At 40.0% G+C, this 12,859-nt stretch overlaps 1 protein-coding gene across 4 annotated transcripts in view; it reads left to right on the top strand.

Moving 5' to 3' along the window:
• Positions 1 to 12,859, top strand: part of IFT81 (intraflagellar transport 81) — a 185,717-nt gene that overhangs the window by 601 nt on the left and 172,257 nt on the right. For all 4 annotated transcript variants that reach the window (XM_070220198.1, XM_070220200.1, XM_070220201.1 and 1 more), the window contains exon 2: positions 259 to 347. The gene's annotated coding sequence lies outside the window, so the exon portion shown is untranslated. The remainder of the gene's footprint in view (positions 1 to 258; positions 348 to 12,859) is intronic.

Below are 12,859 nucleotides of genomic sequence, written 5' to 3'. Positions count from 1 at the left end.
GGCTCTAATGAGGGGGAGCTGGGGGCAGCCTGCCTTCTCGACCTCTGGGGGGGAAAGCCTACATATCAGGTGCCCTAGGAGCCTTTGGCTGGAGCGACACATCCTAGAAAAGGCCCCTCTTGGAATCGAAGCCAGGCCACATCCCTGCTCTAATTCAGATGCTTCCTTAGCTGCAGGACAGGGGAGGAAGCAGCCAGAGGCAGGTGAGGGGTTTCCGTGGCCATCCTTTCAACTGAGAAAGTTTTATCACAACTTTAGGGAAACTTGGAAAATAGAGGGAAAGTGGAGGAAACACCCAGAGTTCCACTACTTGAACGTAATTTTCCACGTTTGTTCATTCTCTTCAGGTATGTTTTCATAGATACGTTTTATATTTAGTTTCATTAATTCATTCAACAAGTATTAGTCAGCACCTTTGTATGCCAGGCACTGTCCAGTGAACAGAACAAGCCCAAACATCCTGCCTTCGTGGGGTATAAATTCTAGCAGATAACTGAGTATAAAATTTTAGTTTGTAGTCGTAGTCAATGATGGTGCTTTTCATTTCCTGACTCACACTAGTTATTTTCCATGTTACTGCAGACTCATCATAATGATCCTTTTTAATCTATGGATTACTTCTTCCAGAGGGTTTGCCCTGATTTCCCTAACTGTTCTCATCTGATTGCTTCTAGTTGGTGGATCCTATGCATAATCTTTGATACAACATTTTAGTTCATTTCCTGGGGGTGAGATTCCTAAGCCACTTTGTTTTTCCAAATATAGAAAGGTGAATAATAAGACAATTTGAAAAAAAACAGACAGTATCTGTCTCTAGAGATGGAATTATTGAGTTAGAGGGAGGACCAGAGCTGCCACCTGCCTCAGTCCAAAATGGTCCCAGGAAAAGGTGATGACAAATTAAGTGGATTTTATTCATTCATTAGACAGATATTTACCAAGTGCCTGTTTTGTGCTTGGCGGTGTTCTTGATGCTGGGGATATAAGGGTGGACAGAGAGATGAACTCTCTACCACAGTGGGGCTTGGTGCGGTTGGGAAGGTTTAACTTCTATTTAGAAAAGGAAAACCTAGTCACTAAATTCTCATTGGAAGGGGACTTAGAAGTGCTTTTCCTTAAGAGTCAAAACACATTTCTGGCTCTGTTTAATATTAATCCCATAGTCATGAGATGGTCCTAGCCTTAGAAATCTTGAATTTAAATGGTCTGCTTGCACTTTGGAACAAAGTCAATTAAGAGAAATGTAGAAATACAAGTTTTCCTAAATTACTAATTGATACCATATCCTTAGGCCCAACCAAAGAAACTGGTCCTGAAAAATGATCAGGAAAAGAAAACTGTTTCATTTACACTTTTACCCCTGGTTTATCTCTTTAAAAACAGCTTTCTTGGGGTATAATTGACATAAAATAATCTGCACCTATTTAAACTGTACAGTTTTATAAGTGTGACATGTGTACACCCATGGGTCTGTCACCACAGTCAAGATAGTGAATATATCCAACGTCCGAGCCAGAGTAATCTTAGTTTATGTAAAGTAAAAGTAACTGCTGATTACAGTTGGGACTTTTCACACACATATGTCTTAATTACATTCGGTTGCATATTTGTTTTATAGCTTGATTGAGTATAGTCAGTTATTGAGTAACCTTGGGAATTTAGTTTAAAAAGAAAAGATTTTCAGTAAAGATGCCAATTCAATGAGGAAAGAATAGTCTTTTCAACAAATGGTGCTGAAACAACTGGATATCCACATGAAATGATGACATTTGACCCCTACCTCTTACCATATATAAAGATTAACTCAAAATGGATCAAAGACCTAAATGTAAGAGCTAAAACTAGAAGAGTCAGATGAAAAGATAGGTGTAAATCTTTGTGACCTTGGATTAGGCAGTGGTTTTTTTGATATGACACTTAAAGTACAGGAGACACAAGAGAAAATAGATAAATTGAACTTACAATTTAAAACTTTTGTGCTTCAAAGGACACCAAGAAAATGAAAAAGACAACCCACAAAATGGAAAAAATATTTACAAATCATGTATCAGATAAGGGTCTAGTATCTTAGACATCTTCACTAAGAATTCTTGAACTCTTATAATTCATCAATAAAATGACAACCTAATTAAAAATGGGCAAAAGATTTGAATAGATGTTCTACAAAGAAGATACACAAACGGTCAATAAGGACGTGAAAAGATGTTCAATGTCACTAGTCATTAGGGAAATGCAAATCAAAATCACGAGATACCCCTTCATCCTACTAGCATGACTATAATCAAAATGATAGACGCTTAAAAGATGGCAAGGCTGTGGAGAAACTGGAAAACCCATACGCTGTTGGTGGGAAAGTAAAATGGTGTAGCCGCTTTGGAAAACAGTTTGGCAGCTCCTCAAAATGTTAAACAATTACCACATGACCTAACAATTCCATTCCTACATATATACCCACGAGAACTGAAAGGATATGTTCGTGCAAAAACTTGTGCATGAATGTTCAGAGCATTATTCATAATAGCCAAAAATGTGGAGATAACCTGAATGTATCAGCTGATGAATGGATAAATAAAATGTGGTATATCCATACAATGGGATATTATTTAGCCATAAAAAGGAAACTGATACATGCTGCAATGTGCATGAACCTTGAAAATATTATCCTAAGTGAAAGAAGCCAGGTACAAAAGGACACTTATTATATGATTCTGTTTATATGAAATGTCCAAGATAGGCGAATCCATAGAGACAGAAAGTACATTAGTGGTTGCCTAGGGCTGGAGGAAAGCAAGAATGAGGAGTGATTGCTAATGAGTACAGCATTTCTATTTGGGGGGATGAATATGTTCTGGAAAATAGATAATGGTGATAGTTGCTGAACCCTTGTGAATGTACTAAAAGTCACTGAACTATGCATTTTAAATGGGTGGATTTTATGGTATATGAGTTATATCAAATTAAAAAAAGAGAAGAAACAGGGAGTAGACAACGAAGGCCTCAGAAAAAACAAGCTACATACCTCACAATAATGGGGCCAAACCTCATGTTCTTACTTCATGGGGAGCACCTCAGGCCCTTTGTTTTAGACAAAGTTCTAACAGTCTGGGTTATCTGACTCCTTCTTTGCGTATTAAGCCAGTTTGCCACAAAGTTCTTCCTCTGAAAACTGCCCTTCCTCACAGAGGTGCCTCAGCAGCCATTTTTGTACTGTGTGACCTTGTCAATTGGAGCACAAGGGGGAACCGAACCCAAAAGGGCCCATCTAGTTCTGTCCTCTGGGACTGTGGCACTGGGAGAGAGGCAGCCTTTTGTTTTCTGCAAGTGACTGGAACTGAGTTGATGTAACCTCAGGGTTTGCGGCAGAGTTGTGCTCAGGGAGAAGCCGGGAAGGGGAGTCTGCAGAAGCAAAAGAAAGAAACAGACGTGCAAAGGGACCCAAAGGTGAGAGAGACTAAGAAAATGGCCTCTTTGGTTTCTGCTGAGTTCCTGGTTCTGCCCCCTTGGTTCACTTTTGCCCTTAAGGTACCCCTATAACTGTATAATAAATGTTCATTTTTTTTTCCTGTAAGCTAGTAGGCTTTTGAAACTTGGAATTGAAAGGACTTTGGCTGTGGTGCTAGGTTCTGAGAGATGAAAAATGTTCTGTCACCAGTAATGTGGGCATTAAAATAAATATTTGTATGAATAAACATTTAGAATTAGATTAGAGGTGGGAGGCACTGCCTGAGGCCACCAATACTAAGATCAGCAATAAATAAATTAACAGCCTATAAAAAGGAAAAGTCCCTGTGGAAAGCAGAGCCAAGAACTCCTAAAAACTCATCAGTCTGGGACCATTTAGTTGACAGGCCAGCAGTGGCTGACCTCGGTGCACCTTAGGGTGTCATTTGGTTATAGCATGGTAAGAATGATGTTTGTTACAATGGCCTCAAGCCGCAAAAGGTCAATCAGATAAGTTCGGGAGTCTCTTCTGTGAAAAAATGTTTAAACTTTCAAGCATTTAAAGATGTAGGATTCACTTACTTGGCACATAGACATTGTGAAATACGTCATTGTATAACATAATGATAGATACATGTGGTCCAAATGTTTAATTATATATACCTCCAGAAATAGCACATCCTCTAAATAAAGAACAGCTTGGTAGCAAAAGTGAGGAGTAATTTATTTTATAATTTTGCTGTTGCTTTCTCCGTGGAGTCCTTGAGACTGAAGCTGCATTGGAACATAGAAGAAAAGAAAACCTGACTTAGCTAAGAGGCCGTGTGCTGATCACAGATAATCCTCTGTGCTATCTCCTAGATCGGTGGATCTCAACCCTATCAGATGCAATGTCCCTTCAAAAAGAAATATTTTCTAATATCCTGTTAGGAGCCCTGAAAGAAATTAATATGGAATATAAACTACCTACACTCCATTAAATGTGTATGTATATGTAAATGTGTGTATATATACGTTTGGTTTGTGTTTTTGTAATGATTAATGATGTTGAGCTTTTCATGTGTTTATTGGCCATTTGTACATTTTTGAAGATCCTTTGCCCATTTTTTAATTGAGTTATCTCTTTATTTATGTTCTAAGAGTTCTTTATATATTCTAGATACAATTCCTTATCAGGTATATGATCTGCAAGTGTTTTCTCCCATTCAGTGAGTGGGGGATAAATTCCAGATTATTGAAATGGAGAAATTCTGGAATAAGTCCCAGATTATTGAAATGGAGAAAATGAGGGCCAGCCCGGTAGTGCAGTGGTTAAGTTCACACGTTCCACTTCCGTGGCCTGGGGTTTGCCAGTTCAGATCCTGAGTGCGGACATGTCACCACTTGGCAAGCCGTACTGTGGCAGCTGTCCCACGTATAAAGTAGAGGAAGATGGGCACAGATGTTAGCTCAGGGCCAGTCTTCCTCAGCAAAAAGAGGAGGATTGGCAGCAGTTAGCTCAGGGCTAATCTTCCTCAAAAAATAAATAAAAAATTTTAAAAATGGAGAAAATGGGAAGTATGATATTCTTGCAGATGAACTGGACCTATTCCTGGAACTGTTGTCTTGAAATCCCAGCACATTTGACATTTGGTCTCTAGGATATAAAAAGACCTTGGAGACTGCATCTTTTGATAGGCAACAGAGAATAGAGGATGGATAGGGAAAAAAAGCTATGAATACAAGAGGTGGGGGCCAGCCTGGTGGCATAGTGGTTAAGTTTGTGCCCTCTGCTTCCATGGCTCTGCGGTTAGCAGGTTTGGATCCCAGGTGCAGACCTATATACCGCTCATCAAACCATGCTGTGGCGGCATCCCACATACAAAAAAGTAGAGGAAGATTAGCACAGATGTTAGCTCAGGGACAGTCTTCCACAAGCAAAAAAAAAAGAAAGATGATGGAGCAGTTATGAGGTCAGCCTGTGGGGATTGTGTCTGCTATTACTGAAAACAAAGGTGTTCAGGAGTAGATACTGTGGGTGCCAGGCACTGGGATATATATAAGATTATTTACTAGTTGTGCATCCTTAGACGAGCTATTTACTTTTTGGGAGTCTGTTTCTTTATACGTGTTATTGTGTCAAGTATGAAATCGTCTTTAGGATAGTAAAAACAGCAGCTAAGACACTGCTAAATGCGTTATAGGCTTCATTTCATTCACTTGCACATGAACCGTGAGGTAGACACCAAGGAGTAAAACTGAGGCTTAGATGATACAAGCGGTTGGGTCAGGATTTGAATCCATGTCTGTCTGATTCCAGAATCTTTGCTCTTAACTGTTTCATTATGTAGCCTTAAAATGCTATGAAATCATTTGTCCACTCTAAATCATTGTGTAGTATTATGTGGGACGATTTTTATGGTTTCATTGCTTGGAGTGTACCAAGATTAAGAGATAATGAGGATTGTCGGGGTCACCTTGAAATGGGAGAAATCTTGTTGGTGGAGATGATAGTTACTGGAACTCCCATACATTTCATCATGTTTCCTGTTAACGTTGTTAACATACAATGTAATCAAATATCTTTTCAAATTTACTTAGAAATTATTAGATACCTAAATATTTGGAAGGATACCCAACAGACTCAGAAAAATAAGACCTAAAGATACAGTCCCATTAGTGTCACATCTGAGAACTTTCTAAGATGGCATCTTTCCTCAGCGTGGCCTGATGAGCAGTGCCATGTCCTCGCCCAGGATCCGAACCCTGGGCCGCCTGCAGCGGTGCGCGCGAACTTAACCCCTAAGATGGCATCTTAACTACTGTGGGAGGCAGAATAATGACCCCACCCCCAGGTATCCAGGTCCTAATCCCCGGACCTGTGAATGTGTTACCTTATATGGCAAAAGGGACCTTGCAGATTGGTTGAGTTAAGGATTTTGAGACGGGGAGGTTGTCCTGGATGATCCTGGTGAGTTTAATCACAAGGCTCCTTAAAAAGTGAAGAAAGGGGCTGAAGAATCAGAGTTGGAAAAGGCCTGAGACAACAGAAGCATGGGTCAAAGTGATGAGATTGCCAGCTGGAGGCCGTCAGCCAAGGAATGAAGCTGGGAAAGGAAGAATTGGATTCCCCCCCTGGACCCTCCCGAAGGAATGCAGCCCTGCCGACACCTTGATTTTAGCCCGTGAGACCCATTGTGGATCTCTGACCTCCAGAACTGCGGGATAGTATATTTGTGATGTCTTAAGCCGCTAAATTTGTGGTAGTTTGTTAAGCATCAATAGGAAACTAATACAGTTACTAACTCCATGGAAACAGTATAAACATAAGATTCTTAATTCAGATTAAGCTCCAGAGAACTTCATTTACTGTCTCTAGTCTTTAATCTTGGGACAGTTTGATTTCTTTTCTTTTGGGAGGGTTTTGGTGTATGTTTTTCTGTGTACGCTCAGTTACTTGGCAAGGGGCCAGGGCTTGAGAGAGAAATACAAAGCTAACTCATTAGGTAAATAATTATTCCATCACAAAATAATTTCTGTAAGTACAGAAAATAAATCACCCCAACAAAACAAGACCTTCAAAAAAATTCATGGCCATTCATGTGAATTTAGATTTTTTTCCCTTAAAGAATATGTGGAAAAATAAAGATTTGTAACAGTAGAAACATTTGCCTCATTTGATGTTCTTAATGCTGCTTTTGTGGTAACTGGGTGGGAATCCTATGTAGTGGTAGAAAAACATTGATGCTGTGCTAGGTGGTGCAAAGAGACAAAGGCTGCAGAGCACATGGATTTAACTTGAAAAGTTTATAGCCATTTGAGTCCCACTCAGGATGTCTTGTTTGTATACGGTACAGCTTCAAGCAAAGGAGGTAAATCTTTAGGTGATAACTATCCTGCTTGCCGGGAACCAAGAAGTTTCCCAGCATGTGGGACTTTCAGTGCTAAAACTCGGAAAGTCCCTGGCCAATAGGATGAGTTGGTGACCTTGGAGGGATTAAGTCAGCTAGCTGCTGGAAGGCTCACGGTTGCATGGATTCTGAGCCAGGCCCCTACAGGCCATTGACACCGCTTACCCTACTCTCCTTGTCCACCCCACCCCAAGCGGACCCCTTGTCTGCTTCACTCTGGAGACTTGCACCGGTTAGACTTGAAGCAGATCTGTTAGAAAAGACAAGGGCTGTTGCAAGAAGCAGGGAGGCTTTCCAAGAGGTGTAGCCTCTAAACCGCACTTCTCCTCATCTTACATCAGACAACTTCAAGCTTGCTTGGAAGTCTGAATAAAAACTAAACAAAACAACAACAAGAAGCATCAAAGGTGTACTTTTTTTTTTTTTTGGTGGAAGATTAGCCCTGAGCTAACATCTGCCGCCAATCCGCCTATTTTTGCTGAAGAAGACTGGCCCTGAGCTAACATCTGTGCCCATCTTCCTCTGCTTTATATGTGGGACGCCTACCACAGCGTGGCTTACCAAGCGGTGCCATGTGTGCACCCGGATCCGAACCAGTGAACCCCGGGCCACCGAAGTGCAACGTGCACACTTAACTGCTGCGCCACTGGGCTGGCCCCCAAAGGGTGTACTTTTATGTGACTTGTCTTGTAATGAAAAACCCATCTGCTTTGTTCTCTAGTGAAGACAGAGTTTTCTGGAATACACAGACTGTGTGTTAATCTTTCCCAGCCCCCAGCAGTTACTGGATTATAAGCCAAACAGTCTCTAGTAGATCTAAATCCAGCACAGTGGGAATCCAGGAGTTTTGGCTTTGCATAGCCATTTCTATTTTGAAAACCACCTTCACATGAGTGATACTCAAAATCCCATTTTATAGTTGAGTAAAAGCTCAGCCTCATCAGTGTTTGCTAAAACATTCTGGAGGTCTTGCCTCTCTGTCATAAGAGATTTCTGTTAATAATAATTGGTGGCTAAGAGCGAACGAAAGCACAAGGGGAAGGACGCGTCAGACTCCAAAACCATCACCCTAATAATAATAACAGTTTGAATTTCCGTTATCTGGAATAAGAATAACCTCTAAGGGGCCGGCCCAGTGACCTAGCGTTTAGGTTCACGTGCTCCGCTTTGGCAGCCCAGGGTTCACTTGTTCGGATCCTGGGCGCGGACCTATGTGCTGCTCATCAAGCCATGCTGTGGCAGGTGTCCCACATATAAAGTGGAGGAAGATGGGCACAGATGTTAGCTCAGGGCCAATTTTCCTCAAACAAACAAAAAAAAGGAATAACCTTTTAAATTCATGTAAGCAAATCACAAAGCATTCTCGGGATTTTCCCAATTCTTTTCTATCCTTAAGTGTAGCCCCAAAAACTCAGCGAACACTGTGCGTCTTAGGTTTGTAACTTTCAAGTGCCAGGTGTGTGTGAGACATAGGCTATGCTGAGATATGAGATGTGTGGCATGCAGTTAGAAGTTAGCACAACCAACAGGAAGTGTTTGTGGAGGGTAGCATCTTGTCTCTTCCATAGCTTCCCTTTTCCTGGGTTTTCCATTTCTCACTCAGTAGGAAATTCCACAGGAAGTGGGATGACAAACTGAAGTCACTTTCTTTGGGTCAGTTGAGGGTAAAGGTTGCCTCTTTCCTGCCTTGAGAATTATCCAGAATGCTCATCTCCTCCTGCTCCCTATGTCTAGCCTCTTTACCAGGGGTGGATGCCATCAGCCTCAGCCTTCCATTTGGCCCAAGTCTGCCATTTGGCTTTGGTTTGGGTCTCAGCCTTTGGAAGGCCACGTAGTCAAATGACTACTTCAACATCATTTCTGGCCTCTCTGAACTTGTACACGATCCTTGAATGTGGGATCACATAAGTAACCATCATCTCAAATTGGAGTATCTCTGTCAGTGATACGAATGAGGCCTGTCTTTGGGATATGTCGTTTATATGTGAATATCCACTTTCGAATGTAAGTGAGCATTCTAGTTGCAACTGGAGTGAAAGAAATTTCCTTAGGTACAGTATGTTGAAATTTTGTCAGTAGTTTATATATTTAGATATATTATTGCTAAAATAAAATAATGATTGGAAGCCTTTATTTTCAAAAATAAGTTTCAAATAGTTTAATAGAAAAATCGATGGACAGACTATTAGGAAACATTTTTCTTGGCTAGATAATCTGAATAACAATAAAGGTCTAAAAATATTAGAAATTTAAAATATGAGTGAAGAAATAATCTTAATTGTGCTCTTGAAAATGCTCAGAACGTATCTTCAAGCAGTGCACAAAGCTTGTTTATGAGGTTGTTTCAGTGAAATTACATCATTATCATTGACCCGGTTTTCAAGTACAGAAGCTGAAAAGGACATTACTCTTTACTATGGTTGTGTAGTATCTAGGAGGAAGGAAAATTTAATGATCTGGTGGCAACATCACTATCAACAGTGTCCTGTTCTGGCAGAGCAGCCAAAAAATATCTTAGCTCCCCCTTGAACAGTTGGAAGTGAACGTCTGTCTAATCAATGTCCAAATGTTCAATGGAGTAATCGCAGGAGCAGTCCTAAGGAATTAATGCCCTTGTATTATAAAAATCAAACTTTAAAATTTGATTAGTAAATGTAGTAAAATTGAAATAATAATTAAACTTTTGGAAATTTTTCAAATTTACTCTTGTGCTATGGCAGTAATATTAGGCTTTGGTTATTGATTTTAATACGCTGCTGTTTGGCCAAATGTGTATTTGGTACTACTCCTTTACTCTTTTTATTAATTAATTTATTTTAATTGATGTTAAATTCACATAACATAACCTTAACCATTTTAAAGTGAACAATTCAGTGACATTTAGTAAATTCACAATGTTGTGCAACTACCCCCTCTGTCTAGTTCCAAAACATTTTCATCACCCGAAAAAGAAACTTGGTACCCATTAAGCAGTAGCTCTCCATTTCCCCTCCCCCCAGCCACTGGCAACCACCAATCTGCTCTCTGTCTCTATGGATTCACCTAGTCTGCATATTTCATGTAAATAGAATCATATAACACGTGACCTTTTGTGTCTGGCTGCTTTCATCTAGCATAATGTTTGTAGCATGCATCAGTACTTCATTCTGTTTTATGGCTGAATTATATTCTGCTGTTTAGATATATCACATTTTGCTTATCCTCTCCTCAGTTTAGGCATTTGAGTTGGTTCTACCTTTTGGCTATTGTGAATAGTGCTGCTATGAACATGTGTGTACCAGTATTAATTTGAGGCCCTGTTTTCAATGTTTTGGGTTATATACCTAAGAGTGGAGTTTCTGGGTCATATCTTAATTCTATATTTAACTTTGTGAGGGGCCACCAAACTGTTTTCCTCCTTTACTCTTCCTACTCAGGATATGTGGACAATTGTAGCCCGCTGAGCCAGCAATTCATAGTTTCTTTGAGTGGCTCCAGAAGTAACCAAGGTATGGTAACACTGTGCCCGTAACACTGTGCCATTGGTATGATCGGATCCCAGAGACCTTTACTGGGATTCCTTTGCAGTTGTCCTTGTACCTGGGCAGATCTGTGGAAGACAAACCAAAACACCTGTATTGGGAAGAACTTATCTGACCTCATTGTGCTGGCTTACTGGGGACGTTCATCTGTGCCTTCATCAAATAGTTATTCGATGTTTGGTGTTTATCTAGAACCAAACAGACAAAAATCTCTGCCTCCAGGAAGTTACATTCCAGTGACAGGAGACAAACAATAGACAATAAAAATAATAAGTAGACGGGGCGAGAGGTTAAGTTTGTGCACTCTGCTTCAGTGGCCCAATGTTCCCTAGTTCGGATCCTGGGTGCGGACCTATGCACCACTCACCAAGCCATGCTGTGGCCGCATCCCACATCGGAGAACTAGAATGACCTACAACTAGGATACACAGTTATGTGCTGGGGCTTTGGGGAGGAAAAAAAAAGAGTAAGATTGGCAATAGATGTTAGCTCAGGGCCAATCTTTCTCACCAAGAATAATAATAATAATAATAATAATAATAATAAGTAGAAACAGTCAGAGAGATCCCTGGAAATTTACTAGCAGAAGATTGTTTGTAATAGTCTTAATATTTTAAAAAATCTATGTTGTGACCATCGTTGTGTTCTATGTTTTATTTTGTAGTTTATTTGCTTTTTTGTTTTTCTTAGATATACCTCTGGCAAGACTTCTGTCTTATTATTAATCTTTCCGTAGAACTAGCTTTTAGTTTTGTTAGTTGTCTCAGTTCTGTACTTCATAGATTTCTGCCCTAATAGTTATTTCCTTCTTTTTTCTTTCAATTGGTTCTGCTACTCTTTTCCCAATGTTTTGAGTTGAATGCTTAGCCCATGTCTTTTTTAACCTTTCTTGTTTCCTGATAAATGTATATAAAGCTATAAATTGCCCTTTAAAGTGGTCTTCTTGCTGTATCCCACTATTTTGACATATGGTGTTTTCATTATCATCCAGTGTTAAATATTTCTAAGAGGCATTTAGCAGTATTTTATTTAGTTTCCAAATATTTTTTAAATTTATCTTTTAAAAATTAATTTCTAATTTCATTGAAACGTGGTTGGAGAACCTGGTTTGTATCATATTGATCATTGGGAATGTATTGTAGGAAATACATGCTCTAATGCATGTCTGTTTTTGTAACTATTCCATGTGTGCCCTAAAATAATATTCATTCTCAGTTGGATGTTGAATTCTCTATGTATCTATTAGCTTGAGGGAGGCCCAGTCTAAGGAAGCACATTTGAGCTGAGATCTGAATATCAGGAAGGAGCCAACTCTCTGAAAATCTTGGGGGAAAGGATCCCAGGCAGAGGGATAAGCAAGTGCAAAGGCCCTGAGATAGGAATGAGCTTGGTGTGTTCCAAGAACAGAAAGAAAGCCAATATGAATGGAGCATAGTAGGCAAGGAGGGAGTTGGGTGAGCTAAGGTCCTGAGAAGTAGTCAAGAGCCAGATCAGGTAGGGCCTCAGAGGCCATGGTGTGGACTTTTGATTTTAACTAGCACAGTACATTCGTTGACCACTTAGCAGCTGATATGCCAGGCACTTTATATAAGCATAATGCCAAGTACAAACCGACCTCATTTTATACAATGGAGGGAGCATTTTGAGATTAAAAGTACCTTAGAGATCATATTTAGCCCAGACCTTTCCTTTTGCAGATAAGAAAACTAAGATGAGGTCTGGAGGGGTCTCACAGCCGGTCAGTCAAAGCCTAGGCTCTGGACAGCCTGCTCTTTCTTTGGTAGATAAGCTCCTAAAAAGGCTCCGTTTTTATATAACTTCATTCAAATGTTGTTGAAAGGAATCTTACCTTGTTATGAACCCGTTTATAAAACAAAACTCATTCTCACCCATCATATTTACTTATTTTGTGAATCTAGATTTTTATAGATTGGGTTTATTTAAAGTGAGTTTCCTACAGGGACTCCTTCCCCCCCTGAATGTTCTGCTCACTCTAATTTTATCCGT

The sequence above is a fragment of the Equus caballus genome, chromosome 8 (genome assembly GCF_041296265.1).
Source record: "Equus caballus isolate H_3958 breed thoroughbred chromosome 8, TB-T2T, whole genome shotgun sequence".
In the NCBI taxonomy this organism is placed as follows: domain Eukaryota; kingdom Metazoa; phylum Chordata; class Mammalia; order Perissodactyla; family Equidae; genus Equus; species Equus caballus.
Note: the sequence above shows the minus strand (reverse complement) of the source record. Positions and strands in the feature narration are given on the sequence as shown.